This window comes from Zingiber officinale, chromosome 3A, assembly GCF_018446385.1.
Source record: "Zingiber officinale cultivar Zhangliang chromosome 3A, Zo_v1.1, whole genome shotgun sequence".
NCBI classification, from domain to species: Eukaryota; Viridiplantae; Streptophyta; class Magnoliopsida; order Zingiberales; family Zingiberaceae; genus Zingiber; species Zingiber officinale.
This window is the reverse complement of record NC_055990.1, coordinates 117,595,594-117,612,056: the sequence shown is the minus strand read 5'-3', so window position 1 is coordinate 117,612,056 and position 16,463 is coordinate 117,595,594.

Here is a 16,463-nt window from a genome sequence, read left to right as displayed (position 1 = left end):
TTCTTCAGACAGGGACTACCTGGGGCGTGAAAATTTATTTGGTATCAAAGCAGGTTTGCGATACCTGTTTCAGATTTTTTGAGTTTATCTGATACCAATTTATTTGGTATCAGAGTAGGTTACGATACTTGCTAGGCATTCTGGATTTTTGAGATTTTATCTGATACCAATATTTTTGGTATCAGAGCGGTTCTGATACTGGTTCATACGAGTTTTACGAGTTTATTTGGGTGTTTTCGAATTTGTACGGATTTCGTTGATTTTCTCGTTTCGGAATTCCGACGTATTTTGATGAGGTTCTATTGGATTTATTTGGGGGCTAAGCAGCGACAGGACATCTCTAGACGACAAATAGGTAAATGAGGTAATTTTTCAGTTCTTATACCTGTAGTGATATCTGCGTAACATTTTGTTACAGATATGGTACATACACGTGTTCCGATACTGAGACGTGGTCATCCACGTAAGAGGCCGATAGATTTTCCGGAGATAGAGTCTCCAGAGAGATCTGCTAGGGTCGAGCTTGCCTGTCAGGGATAGACTCGTCAGGATATTATAGGCACGTCAGATTATAAGACCCAGACGATTTCGACATCAGAGGTACATACCTCGACTGTACCACTAGTGGTATCACCTTCAGTATACCCGGCACACCCTCCAGTCGTGCTTACTACTGCGTACTTGAGGTACGAGATGAGGCAGAGATCTGGGGGGCACACAGTGCTCGATAATAGGCGAGCAACATATTACCTGGACGAGATTTAGGGAGGCATTCGAGAGTCAGTATTTTCCCCGTGCATATCAGATGACACGTCGGTAGGATTTTCTAAGTCTTCGGCAGAATAACCACTCAGTGATGGAGTATAATGCCGAATTTATCGGTTGGCCATATTTGGTCCTGAGTTGGTTGCCGATGACAGATCTCGTATGCTTCAGTTTGTCCAGGGATTGGATGGACATCTTCAGGTGAAGATCGCCGGTCTTGGAATTTCATCATACACAGAAGCACTGGATAGAGCACTTATGATTGAGTCTGCTCATTAGAGAGTGAAAGTAGACAAGAAGAGGAAGCAGACTGATCGGACTTCCGGACAGATCCAGCAGCCATAGACTATAGGATAGTAGCAGAGCAGTCGTACTCAGTCGGGTCAGGGTACTTCTGGGCATCTGGCCGACCCCAGAAGTCAAGACGATCTTCATCTGGACGTTCCCGGTCTTCTTAGCAGAACCGGAAACAGTCCACTGGTGAACCTTACTGAACTCGATGCGAATCCCGAGATCACATCACCTCTGCCTGCACCCTGGGATAGTCAATTTGCTATTATTACAAACTACCTGGGCACTTGAGCCGAAACTGTTCGCTGAAGACTCAACATGTAGCTTTCGGGATTTTTGTTCCGGGAAGACAGTTTGGTTAGTCTGGGACTCAGCAAGGCGGGCTGAAATCCCAATCTTCGCATCATCAGCAGAGGACAGCTCCTCCTGCAGCAGTTGCATATGGCATGCATGGGCAGGAGCATTTCGGTGTCCTTGTGGAGAACCCCACGATATTCTGCCTTAGTGTTCTCCTGTACTATTCGTCAAAAAGAAGGATGGTACTTTAAGGTTGCGCATCGATTATAGGCAGCTGAATGCAGTGACTATCAGAAATAAGTACCCCTTGCCACGAATTAAGGATTTATTTGATCAGTTTAGAGATACATCAGTGTATTCTAAGATTGATCTACGGTCTAGATATCATCAGCTGAGAGTTAGATATTCTGATATTAAGAAGACAACATTTCGTACCAGATACGGGCATTACGAGTTTTTGGTAATGCCATTTGGGCTTACCAATGCTCCAGCAATATTTATGGATTTGATGAACCGTATCTTTCTGGAGTATCTAGATCAGTTTGTTATTATGTTTATCGATGACATATTGATCTATTCGCGTTCCGAGGAGGAACATGCACAACGTCTTCGCCTAGTCTTGGAGACTCTTCGACGACATCATTTGTATGCGAAGTTCAGCAAGTGTGCATTTTGGCTATCCTCAGTTGGTTTTCTGGGACATGTTGTGTCTAGCCGAGGTATCTCAGTAGATCCTCAGAAGATCGAGGCTATCACCAGCTGGGAGCAGCCGAAGTCAGTCCAGGAGATCTGCAGTTTTTTGGGACTGGCTAGATATTACAGACGATTTGTTGAGGGTTTCTCCCGTATTGCTATGTCGTTGACACGTCTGACCAGAAAGGGCGTGAAGTTCACGTGGTTAGAGGCTTGCGAGACCAGCTTCCAGGAACTGAAGCGGAGATTAGTATCGACACCAGTTTTGGTTTTACCTTCTGGTGATGACGGATTCGTACTTTACACAGACGCATCTCTTCAGGGCTTGAGTGCTGTTTTGATGCAGCACGGTAGGGTAGTCTCCTATGCTTCTCGTTAGTTGAAGGAGCATGAGAAGAACTATCCAGTACATGATTTAGAGCTAGCCGATATTATCTTTGCTTTGAAGATTTGGCGACATCATCTTTATGGTATTACTTTTGAGATTCTTACTGATCATAAGAGTCTCAAATATATTTTCACACAGAAGGAACTCAATCTCCGACATAGGAGATGGATGGAGTTCCTGAAAGACTATGATTGTACTATTAGCTACCATCCGGGTAAAGCTAATGTGGTTGCTGATGCACTTAGCAGGAAGTCCAGAGGGACTTTAGCTTGTCACCGAGTTTTAGTCACGGACTTGATTCAGGGATTCTTCGAGTTGGGCCTTGAGGAGCAGAGACGGACAGAGCAGGGTATTCTTGTTACCATGGTTGCTCAATCATCGATCAGGATGAGGATTCGAGAGGCCCAGGCCGGAGATCAGCATTTATAGTTCATTGGCAGCCAGATAGCTTCCAAACAGCAGACCGAGTTTACATAAGATGACGAGGGTATTGTTTATTTCCGAGGCAGATTATGTGTACCTCATTCTCACCCAGTCATGGAGGAGTTACTTCAGGAGGCTCATCGTTCTAGATTTGCTATCCACCCAGGTGGCACCCGTATGTATTGTGATTTGAGGCGTTCCTATTGGTGGAACGACATGAAGAAAGACATCGCAGAGTTTGTAGCTAGATGTCTTGTCTGTCAGCAGGTGAAGACTGAGTACCAGAGACCTGCTGGTTTACTTCAGAGGATCCCTATTCCAGAGTAGAAGTGGGAGCATATTACTATGGATTTTGTGGTAGGATTGCCTAGGACTCTAGAGGCCATGATGCGATTTGGGTAATCGTTGACCGATTAACCAAATCCACACATTTTATAGTGATCCGGAAGACTGATTCTCTGGATCGATTAGCAGAGTTATACTGTTGAGAGATTATCAGGTTGCATGGTGTTCCTTTGAGTATTATATCAGATAGAGACCCACGATTCACGTCCTGGTTTGGGAAGAGTCTGCAGCAGGCTTTGGGCACACAACTACGTTTCAGTACGACATTCCATCCGCAGACAGATGGGCAGTCAGAGCGAAGTATTCAGACTTTGGAGGATTTGCTGAGGTCTTGTGTTATGGACTTCGGGGGCAGCTGGGAGGACCACCTGCCATTAGTGGAGTTCGCCTACAACAACAGCTATCATTCGGCTATCTAGATGGCACCGTTTGAGACGTTGTATGGTAGACCTTGTCAGACACCCACCCTCTGGGAGGAGGTTGGGGAGGTCTAGCTGCTAGGACCTCAGAGAGCTCAGCTGGATGTAGAGTTAGTTCGTACTATCAGACGGAGGATGTCAGAGGCTCAGGACCGTCAGAAGAGTTATGCTGATCAGCGACGAAGACCCCTGGAAGTTCTCTATTGGTGATCATGTATTTTGAGAGTTTCACCCACGAAAGGGGTGAAGAGATTTGGTCTTCGAGGTAAGTTAGCTCCACGATATATTGGGCCATTCTAGATCTTGGAAAGGATTGGAGCAGTAGCTTACCATTTGACGCTACCACCATCTCTAGCAGGCATTCACGATGTATTCCATGTATCTATGCTGAGGAGATACGTATCCAATCCAGCACATGTTCTGTCAGATATATCAGTTCCTATTCAGCCTGATGTTACTTACGAGGAGGTTCTGGTACGGATTCTGGACTACATAGAGCGTCAGCTGCGGAACAAGACGGTTCGACTGGTTAAAGTCGGATGGCAGTATCATTTTGACGAGGTGACTACTTGGGAGTTGTAGGATACGATCTGAACTCGATACCCTCATCTGTTTACTTGAGGTATGTGGGTTAGAGTTCCTTCCAGCATTTCTATTATATGGCTATATTCTAGGGTTTGCTGTTGGTTATAGCGAAATTTGGGGACCAAATTTTTATTTGTAGGGGAGAATGTGAGATATCGAAAAATTTAATTAATAGGGTTATTTGAGAGATAGCCTTATAAATTTTTTCCGGAATTTTTAGGACTTTTTTGGGAATTTTTCGGAGTTCGTATGACGAGTTTAGAGGGGATCAATTCCGGGTTCGAATAAAGCCTATTTGGGATACCCATTTAAGTGGGACTTGATTGAGGTATAGCTTATAGGTTAATCGAATAACCCTAAGTTTAAATATACCTTAAATCACCGAACCTAACTCAAGCCTCGCGATCCTGATTTCTCTTCTCTGACTTCTCTTCTCTGTTCTTCGTGCATTCTGTTCCCGGCGATCGACAACCCTTCTCTCGTCTTCTCGGTGTGCCAGCGCAGATCGGGTCTCGGAGCATGGAGGGTAGAAGCTAGCTGGTTTCTTTCTTCCCATCGTCTTCGGCAAGTGGCAGGATCTCTTCTCCTTGCCCCGACTGCCAGCGCTGTTGGATTGAGCCGTGCCATCACCGATCGCCGGCGTGAAGGGGGCAATTAGGGTTCCACAGGTCAGATCTTGGATCCCGTCTTCATTGTTGCTGATTGAGGTGTCGGACAGGGGCTAGAAGGATTGTTGCTTGATTAGTGATCTACACTGGTTGATCTCTTCTCTTGATCCGATCAGTGAGGTGAGTTTTGGTTACTATGATGTTCTGGTGTTGTGGTGTTCTTTGAGCCAGTAGGTTGTTGTTCTGTGGTGTTCTTGATCTCACCTTGATCCGAATGGTAGGGAAGAAATCCAGTAGAGAGGAGGTTCTGTTCCATTCTGTTGGGATCTGTGGATTTGCTTGGTTCCAGCCTCAACAGTAGGTTGTTTGCTGTGGGAAGTTGTTGTTGTCGATCAGCACTTCCTCCTTGATCCGGTTGATTTCAGTGAGGTGAGTTCTGTTTTCTATGAACTGGAATTGCTGAAGTGTTAGCAAGAATTATGTTTGACTGGAGGTGAAGTAGTGCTCTGTGGTATTCTTGTCCAGCAGCAAACAACTTTAATCCACTGAAGGAAGGGTTGTGAACTAAGGTAAGGTGTTGAGTTTTTGTTCTTAGTTGTAGATTATGTTTCGAATTTGGATATTTGTTAGATGATCATATTTTAGATGATTAGGTTTGATCTTGATGCCTATTGATAATCTATTCATCATTAGGTTGTGTAGATTAATTTGGTTATATGGATTTAGGTTTGCTTTGCTTATCTAATGGTTAATTAGGGATTAGGAAATTATCCCTAATTAACCATTAGAAAGGTTAAGGGTTATGGTTTAGGGTTTGTTCCTAAATTTCTATTTAGGATTTATTTAGCTATTTGTTTGTATTCTAGCTAAATAAAAGTAAATGTATTTATTTACACAGGACTCTGATTCGAGACGGGCCTCTCGACTTCGGATTTGGATTGACTGTACCTTCTATTTGAGGCGGATACCCTTTGACTTATCTTTTTGATAATATCTTATGAAATGTGTAGTTAATATATAATTACTAGTGGTAGATGGTAGATTATCTCTTCCCTGGTCTTGGCTTAGTTGATACCTATCACATGTTTCTTCTGTTAGTTGCTTTATTTTAGAACTGGATGCTTTTATCTTTTGCCATGTGTATATATGTTCATAGAGATGGATATATATGATGCTTATCTACACTTGACTAGTTGCCGGAGATACTTGTTATATGTTGTTGGATTTGTGTTGCTTATATCATTTTTATACATATGCGTTTGTTTTATTGGCACCTACGCATATGGAGGAGGATATGTTCATGTATGACATACTGTAGCCGCACGCACCATATCGCATGATTGCATGCTGGGTGATTGACGACTCCATTGTTGTTGAGCTCGTCGGCCAGCTACATGGACCTCTGCACACGTGACCACTGCATTGGTAGTGGCACAGCACTTAGGGTGTGTATGGTAGGTTGCTCGGTGGTGCACTGCCGGGGTGCTCATGGGTAGCACGATACAGCGGGGTTGCAGCCGGGGTCCCTCCCCGTCATTGTGTACCGGGAGATGAGAGCATTGCGCTCCCTCACTATGTCTGAGGTAGGAGGATAGGTGTACTCCGACAGCATCCCGTCCACTCGGTCACTCATCAGGGGTAGTGACGGCAGAGTGCAGGGTGTCACAGCCCTACCCACTCGGTCTTGCCATCGCGTGTGAGACGGCTGACTGGCGTCAGGGGTGACCATGTCATATTGCATCATATGCACATATTGCATTTATTGTGATTGTTGCATATTGGATGATGTACTTGGGTGACTTCATATGATTGACATGTATACAGGATACATGCTTATTTGCTCAGACTATATTTGTCTGTTTATGTCCACAGTCATTTGCCCAAGCCTCGCAGGTGAGTACAGTTTATTTCAGTATTGCATTTCTTATTATTCTTGCAGTAGACTGTATTACATGCCTATTGTTGGTTACTGCAGTTTATTCAGTTATGCATACTTATTTACTGTTAGGAGACTGTACTATATATTATACTGTTAGGATACTGTACCGTAGGATTGTTGCTAGTAGTTATATGTTGCTGTACATATCTATTGGATTACCTGCTGAGTTCTTTGAACTCACCCCATTGTTACTATTTTTCAGGTTGAGGCCGTCGGGAGATATTCCAGTCGCTAGCCCCATTATCGCGAGGATTTTCTTTGTCGGATTATATTTTACTTTTGCATCTTATATAATTGTATTGTGGGTTTGTATTGTGGACATTGAACATTCGGGTTTGCTATTTTTGTTTTTCCGCTGCGGATTTTCTCATTATTTCGTGGATTTGTTTTCTTCGTTGTAGTGGAGTAGGATGTTTACATATATCTTCGAGGATTCTATATCGTCTTTCCTTATTAAACTGCGTGGATTGATTATATGTTGAACTGTGTGGAATGTTGATATAAACTGCATGGTTTGTTTCTTATTTGTATTGTATTATTCCGGCCGTGTGTAGCCGAGGTATAGATATATGTATTCTGGATTCATATTGTCACCCGTACAGGGGAGATGCTGCCAAAATTTCTTCGGACAGGGACTACCTGGGGCGTGACAGAACATCTTCGTCAACTGTATCAAGGACAAGCGAGGCATGAATGATTTGAGATCTCAAGGGCACTATTTCAGTGCAAGATGTCAGATGGGGCTCCCGTAGGCCCATATGTACTCAAAATGATTGGGTACATAGAAAACCTACATAGGTTGGGATTCCCGCTTGGCCAAGAGTTGGCCACTGACCTGATCTTGCAATCCTTGTCGGATAACTATAGTCAGTTCGTTCTAAACTACAATATGAACGAAATTGACAAGCCACAGCCCGAGCTGCTTAGCATGTTAAGAACTACTGAGCTGAACCTTAAGAAGGCAAAGCCCCACTCTGTTCTGATGGTTCAGAAACACAAGGGCAAGGGCAAGCCCAAAGGCAAGGGAAAGTCCCAAGCCAAGGGCAAAGGCAAGGCACTGAAGCCTAAAGGAGGTGTCGCCAAGGATGCTACCTGCTTCCACTGCGGTCAGACCGGGCACTTGAAGAGGAACTGCAAGGTGTACCTGGAAGATCTTAAGAAAAAATGAAGTGAGACTTCCACTTCAGGTATATATGTTATAGAAGTCAATCTATCTATTTCTTCATCATGGGTATTAGATACCGGATGTGCATCTCACATTTGTACTAATGTGCAGGCGCTGAGAAATAGCAGGGCATTGGCGAAGGGCAAGGTGGACCTACGTGTAGGCAATGGAGCACGGGTTGCTGCTGTTGCTGTAGGGACTTATTTTCTATCTCTTCCCTCTGGGCTTGTATTAGAGTTGGATGATTATTGTTATCTGTCTGCATTAACTAAGAACATAATTTCAGTTTCTTGTTTGGACAAGAAAGGTTTCTCTTTTATAATTAAGGATACATGTTATTCTGTTTATTTAAAAGATATGTTCTATTGTAGTGCACCTCTGATGAACGGACTCTACATTCTAGACCTTAAAAGCCCTATCTATAACATAAATACCAAGAGGTTCAAGTCAAATGACATGAACCAAACCTATCTCTGGCACTGTCGCTTAGGTCATATAAATGACAAGCGCTTATCCCAACTCCATAAGGATGGTTTGCTAGACTCATTTGATTTTGAATCTTATGAGACATGCGAGTCATGCCTACTAGGCAAGATGACCAAGACTCCCTTTAGTGGGCACAGTGAGAGAGCGACTGACTTGTTAGGTCTTATATATAGTGATGTATGTGGCCCTTTCAATGTCGCTGCTAGAGGCGGTTATAGGTACTTCATCACATTTACTGATGACTTCAGTAGATATGGTTATGTGTACTTGATGACACATAAGTCAGAATCCTTTGAAAAGTTTAAAGAATTCAAGAATGAAGTACAGAACCAGCTTGGCAAGAGTATTAAGATACTTCTATCAGATCGAGGTGGTGAATACCTTAGCCATGAGTTTTGTGACTATCTAGTTGAGTGTGGGATTCTATCCCAACTCACTCCTCCTGGAACACCACAGTGGAATGGTGTATCTGAAAGGAGGAATCGTACTCTATTAGATATGGTACGATCTATGATGAGTCACACAGATCTTCCGATATACCTTTGGGGCTATGCTCTAGACACGGCAGCTTTTATACTCAACCGAGTTCCATCCAAGGCCGTGATAAAGACACCATATAGGATATGGACTGGGAGAGATGCCCAGGTATCTTTCATGAGGATTTGGGGTTGTGAGGCTTACGTTCGACGTCAAGTCTCATACAAATTAGGACCCAAATCCGATAAATGCTATTTCATTGGATATCCCAAGGAAACTAAGGGATATTACTTCTACATTCCCAGTCAGTACAAGGTAGTTATGGCAAAGACTTATGATGAAACCTTTTCTCCAGTAGCGATGTTTAAGTCCATTCAGATCATGCTTGCTATTGCAGCTTACCATGACTATGAGATATGACAGATGGATGTCAAAACCGTATTTTTGAATGGAAACCTACTCGAGGATGTGTACATGACACAACCTGAGGGTTTTGTAGATCCACAGCATACTAGCAGAGTATGCAAGCTGCATAGGTCCATTTATGGACTAAAGCAAGCTTCTCGGACCTAGAATCTTCGATTCGATGATGCAATCAAATAGTTTGGTTTCATCAAAACGAAGATGAGTCTTGTGTCTACAAGAAGGTTGTAGGGGATATAGTTGTCTTCCTCATTTTGTATGTGGATGACATACTACTCATTGTGAAGGGCATCCCTATGCTTCAGCCTGTCAAGACCTGGCTAGGGAGTTGCTTCTCAATGGAGGACTTAGGTGAGGCATCCCGCATTCTAGGGATACAGATCTATAGAGATAGATCTAAGAGATTGCTTGGCCTAAGTCAGAGTACATATATTGACAAGGTACTCCTTCGGTTTGCCATGCAGAACTCCAAGAAGGGATTTCTGCCGATGTCATATGGCGTGAGTCTTTCGAAGACTCAAGGTCCCTCTTCTAGAGAGGAGAGAGACCGTATGGATCAGATCCCTTATGCCTCAGCCATAGGATCGATCATGTATGCCATGCTTTGTACTCGACCTGATGTCTCGTATGCTTTGAGCATGACGAGTAGATACCAGTCAGATCTAGGTGAAAGTCACTGGATAGCGGTCAAGAATATTCTTAAGTACTTAAGAAGAACTAAAGAATATTTCTTGATATATAGAGGCAATGATGAGCTAGCTGTAAAGGGTTACAGTGATGCTAGCTTCCAGACCGACCAGGATGATTATCGATTGCAGTCAGGGTTCGTATTTTGCATTAATGGTGGTGCTGTGAGCTGGAAGAGTTCGAAGCAGGACATAGTAGCTGATTCTACGACAGAGGCTGAGTACATTGTTGCATCAGAGGCAACAAAGGAGGCAGTTTGGATCTGCAAGTTCATCACTGAACTTGGGGTGGTTCCCAGTATCACTGATCCTATTGAGCTCTATTGTGACAATAATGGAGTTATAGCACAGGTGAAGGAACCTCGCTCACACCAGCGCACCAAACACATACTACGACGCTTCTATCTCAATCGAGAGATTATCGAGAGAGGAGATGTGAAGATATGCAGAGTACCTACAGAGGCTAACATCGCAGATCCCTTGACCAAGGCTTTGGCACAGAGGAAGCATGATGGTCACACTAAGTCATTGGGGCTTAGAGCCTACACTGATTGGCACTAGTGCTAGTGGGAGATTGTTAGTTAGAGCCCTAGAGCCAATCATTTGATGATTGTATTATGGACTTGTTGTATCATATTCTTATATAAATAAAAGTATTTTGTTTGGTTATTATACTTACTTGTATTAGTGTCAAATAAACTATTATAATAATATCCTTGAGTAGAAGATTCTCACCTATATCAATCGGTTAGTTGAACCGATAGTGAGATGATATAGAGAACACTACTCTTAATCATTTCTAGTCGAGTATTAACATTCAGGGACAATGTTAATGCAATAAGACTAGCATGTAGGTCAACTCGATGACTTGATCCACAAGTCATGGATATAGAGATATCAAGTTGACACATAGGTATGCATTGGAGAATGTATACTAAATGACCCGCCTTGAGAAAATATCATGGATCATTATATGAGTGTCATATACTTTCTCATGTGGCTATTAGTATGACTACTAGTCCTTAGACCTGAAGTCACCATAGTTCCCTACATAAGGAGTTATGTACTTTGGTTTCGTCAAACGTCACCCGAACTGGGTGGACTATAAAGATGATTACTGGTATGTAACGAATTATGCAGAGGGATGTGAGTGATGTAGATGGGATTTATCCCTCCCATATGACGGGAGCAACATCGATATTCTTGATAGAGTGAGACCATGAAGTGCATGGTCATGCCCAAATGAGTCAATATGAGATATTGAGCTCATTTGATTTAGTGAGTCTACTTGGAGTTCAAGATTTAGATTGATCAGAGGATGACACGGTCTATGCCTCACATTGATCAATCTAGATGTCTAGAATAGAAGGACACTTGTCATATATTGTGAGGAGTCACAATTAGTAGTCACAAGGTGATGTTGGATCTCAACATTCTTATAACTTGGATAGTAATGATGTGTTGCTAGATACCGCTCATTACTTATGCTTCTAAAAGGATTTAGGAGCATTGCCAACGTTATAAGAACCTATAGGGTCACACACAAAGGGCAATTAGATGGAGATTAAGTTCATTTGATGAACCTAAAGGATTAGGTTCATGTGATGAACCAAATTGGATTAAGAGTAATCCAAAGTAGGCTAATTGAGTTGGACTCAATTTGGTTCATGTATTAGATGAGTCTAATTTGAACTTAGACTCATTGAATTAATTTAATTCAATGAATAGAGATTCATTAAATTAAAATTGACTTGAACCAATGGTTAGATTAGATCAACCAAGAGAGAGAAGTGGTCAAGTTTGACTTGATTTGAGAGGAAGATGAAACGTCAAGTTTGACTTGACCATTTGCCACCTCATTGGTGAGTTGGCATTGAGTGGGCCAATGATGATGCTCCACATCATCATGGTTGCTTAAGTGGGATGCCACCTCATGGGAGTTACCAAGAGTTGTGACTCTTGGCCTTCCATGGAGGTTACAACTCCACCTAAAGTGGTCGGCCACTTTTATTCAAGGAGGGAGTTTTATTTTTCTTGTGTAACTCCATCTTCTTCTTCGTCTAGAGTTTTCTTCTTGCTCTCCCTCTCCTCCCTTACTGATCTCTAAGGTTGCTAGCACATCCTTAGAGGTTTTTCTCCATCTCTTGCTTGTGTGGATACACATAGAGAAATGTCTACTTTGACACTTTCGAGATCCGGCGAACCGAGGACAAGCGGGATTGCAAAGGGCTTCGCATCAAGGGTATATTCCTTCTCCTTTGTAGATCTACTGTAGATCGAGGTTTAGAAACTCGTACTCGTAAGTTTTTCGAAAGTTTTATCTTCGCACGGATCTGGGGGCGGGGGTTTCAGGGTTTCCGCGACGTGAAAAAGTGGTTTTCGTGGCCCGAAAAACCCAACAGAACTCGTAGCAGATCACTTCGAACTTTACCTTAGAACTTGGTTGGGCCTCCTTGGATTGGACTGCCTTCTTTAGGTCCTTCTTGTTGAAGCCTTTCTTCTTCTTGTAGAGTCTCTTCACAAGGTTCATGAGCTCTGTTGTTAGTTCTTCATCTTCATCATCTGAGTTGGGTTCTTCTTCTGACTCTGGTTTAGTTCTTCGTCGTGATCTCGGTTCGCGTGTTTGACTGGTACCTACAACCCCCTTCTTAGGTGGCTATGCATTAGTCTGCTCATGTAATTCAAATTCACAGAATAATTCATCTAACTTTATTGAAGATAAATCCTTGGAGACTTTGTAGGCATCTACCATTGATGCCCACAATGTGCTCCTCGGAAATGAATTTAGTGCGTACCTTATGACGTCCCGATTCTCTACCTTTTGCCCTATTCCGTGGAGAGAGTTGAGGATGTCTTGAATTCTTGCGTGTAGAGAACTTGCTGTCTCACCTTCCTACATTTTCAGATTATATAATTTATTAAGTAAAAGATCTCTTTTACTTACCTTGGTGTCGGAGGTGCCCTCGTGGAGTTCTATCAGTTTCTCCCACAGCTCCTCCTTGGTAAGACCACACTGGAGGGTGCAGGTAGCTTTGGCGTCGACTTCCACCTTCTTGATTAGGGATGACTCCCAGTTCTCGCAGGGTGTAGGCTTGCCATCACCGTCGGTTGGTAGTTGTATCCCAGTCTTGATTATCATCCAGGTTTCGAATTGGATTTTCAGGTAGGTTTCCATTCGTCCCTTCCAGTACTCGAAATCTTCTTCAGAGAAGAGGGGGGACGAACGGTGCTGAAACCCTCTTGTAGGGCCATTGAGAGAATATGCAAAAGAAATAGGAAAAAAACTATGTCCTAAGACTAAGTCTTGGATTAGTAATGCGGGAGTAAAGAATTGAAAAAGAACTAACTCGAGTGGTGTTGCACCAATCTCGAGCGAGATCGATACGAACGAAAAAAAACTGGAATATAGTAATAATACTAATTTCAGTTAACTCCGAAAAATTTAAAACACCGCGAAAAATTGCGTGATTGGTGGTTGCACAAGATCAACGCAGCCCCGCTCTGAAACCAATTGTTGGATTGAGAAGCGCTAGTGGGGGGTGAATAGCACTCGTGGCTATTTCGTACGATTCGTAAAATTATCGGAGTTAAAACACACAGCCGAAGAAAGAACAAACAAAGAGACACAGGGGAATTTACTTCGTTCGAAGCCTAGATCGACTCTTACTCGAAGGCCCGCGATCCTTGACCGCTTTCCATGGGCAACAACTATAAGCTCGTAAAAACGTACAATAAGATATTACAATTGAAAGCACTAAAACAAATTATACTGACAACAATAAAGTAGCAGAATCTGAAGCTCCAGGTTGTCGGGGGCTTGTAACAGCACTTCTGGACGTTTCTTGAGCAGCTTGTAGCGTAAGGATTGCTTGGAGTTCATTATACTGAACTGCTGGTTGAAACCCTCTTATAAAGGGTATTTAAGGCGCCTTGAAAGCCATCCAAGGCACCTCCATGCTGGCCGAGTCAAACGCTGCGATAAGGGCTGAACTGGTCGAACCTTATTAGGTTCAAGGTGCCTTCATGCTTCCTCAAGGCGCCTTCATCCACCGGTCCAAGGCACCTTGAGCCTCCTTCAAGGCGCCTCCAAGCCTGCTTTGCAGCCAGCTCATGTTTTGTACCCGAGGAGCCTCCAAGCTCCATGGAGGTGCCTCGGACATTGTTCATTCGAGGTAAACTTGTGCTCCTTTGCTCCTGCAAAATTGTTAGTCCCAAACACATACCCTGCAAAACAAAGTTAGCACAAAATAACAATAAACAGAATATAATGATAGTCTTCGGACTGTCCGGGTCTGACTTCGGATTTCCAACCGGAAACCCTAGGTCGACCCGACGCCTACTGTTCCCTCTACGGGGAATGCGTCCTCACCTACTCCACTCAGGAGATTTACCTATTGCTAGTGCGATCCTCCAGATCGACTGGACTTTTGCTCGGTGCTCGATGCTTCCAGACTTTCTGCTGGACTTCCGCTTCCCAGCTGGTCCAGTCTTTCACCTGGTTCGCGACACCATGACTTTCCACCTAGGGTTACCCCCCCCCCCCTAGGACTTTTGCCTGAAGCACTTGACCCACCAAGACTTTTCGCATAGGGTTACTACCCCCTATGACCTAGGGTTACCACCCCCTAGGGTTTTCACCTTACCTAACCACAGTTAGGGCTTTTGCCTAAGTACACTTAGGACTTTCCTGCAATCTCATTCAGACCGTTAGATCACCACACATCTTAACTTTGAATCCTTTGCCATTATCAAAACTTAGGTTCGATCGTCAGATGCTCCCCGCACCAACACCTTATCTTTTCACTTGAGGTGTGTGTGTTATTTTCTGTTCAGCATTTATACTTTCTATTTGTTGTTAGTACTTGCTGATGATAGATAACGAAATTTGGGGACCAAATTTTTATTAATGGGGGAGAATGTAAAATATCGAAAAATGACGAATAATGATAAGGGAGGCTACCTGCCAGTTGGGCCGCCCAAGGGGCCGAGGGGTCGGGTCGTTACAAGTGAAATTCATGAGAACGATGATGATGATGATGACGATGACAACAACAACGATGACGACGACAATGACGTTGATGATGATGGTGAGGATGATGATGAGGAGGATGAGAATGATAATCATGAGGACTTTAACACTTGATGATGGGTAAGTTTTGTAATCTTAATATGACGAACTATTTTTATATATGATATTTTTTTATTTATGAGTAAATTTAGTTTTAATCTACAAATTTACAAAACTTGTAGCTTAATTAATTGTTTATATACTATCTCATTAAATGCATTATATTTTTTTTATAGGTCAATACAGATGACATCTTAGTTTTTTTATTTTTTGCGTGCTCTTTGATCTGTTCACAAACATGGTAAATTTTTTCATATTATTCATTATGCATTAAATTTATTTACTTTATCCTAACAATTTTAGTTAACATTCTCGACATGGTGGGAATAGACGAACTTCTCTTGGCCAATCTGCTTTATCATCGGGCATTGGACCTATGGCCCCCATTCAAGTGCAAGACCTTCCCATGCACCTTCGCAAGCACCTTCTCATTCTCTATCGCTAGTATAGTCGCCCACGCATGTCCCTAATTCGGCCAGAAATTCAACTACTGAGTTTAGAGAGACTCGAGAGTTTAAAGTCTAGCTCGGAGATTCATAAGTACTATAAAATATTTTATTTTTTTCAATTATCATAATTATTTAACATTTTTTGTTTGTAATGATAGATTTGTAAATTTTGTATAGGTTATTCATGATATTAATTGAATCGTGAATAACCATTCTGGAGGTGCTTCAATGACATATATAAGTATTTATAAAAAAAAAAGTGAATATATCCCCTTTAGTTTATATATGAAATTAAAGTGAATATATAATTAATTATTTTTTTCATTTCAGCAGGCATTCAATTGGGGCCCGAGTAAAGAGATGGAAATGAAAAGAATATTAAGAAAAAAAATTTGGCGATCACATCCGACATGTTCTGAATCATGCTAAGATTAGGGCAAAAAAGTCACCCTACATCACTGATAAACATTGGGACACGATCTTCAATGTTTGGGTAACTGATGAGAGCAAACAAAGGAGTCATCAGAATAGAATAAACTATTGTGTAGTTTGCACTAATAATCAAACTCAAATTTTAATGTATGACAAACGTTAAAGTTAGACTTGTGATTTAACCTATTAACAAATGTGCAGGACTGAAATACTTGATGGGACTTGATAGTAGGTTGAAGTCCAGTTGGGAACTGGAAGGAAGATTATATAGGTTGATATCTTGCAGGAAGTCCAATTGAGTCCACGAGACCTAACACCTGGCAGAAGTCAACATGGGGTAGCTAGCATGAAGACGTAGTGGATCAAGAGTGGAGTAAGTCTACAATGGTAAGTGAGGTAAGTATTGGAGGAGAATGATCAGTGAGGATGATCTCCAGTGGGGTTGTAGGTGCTTATCCAACTTA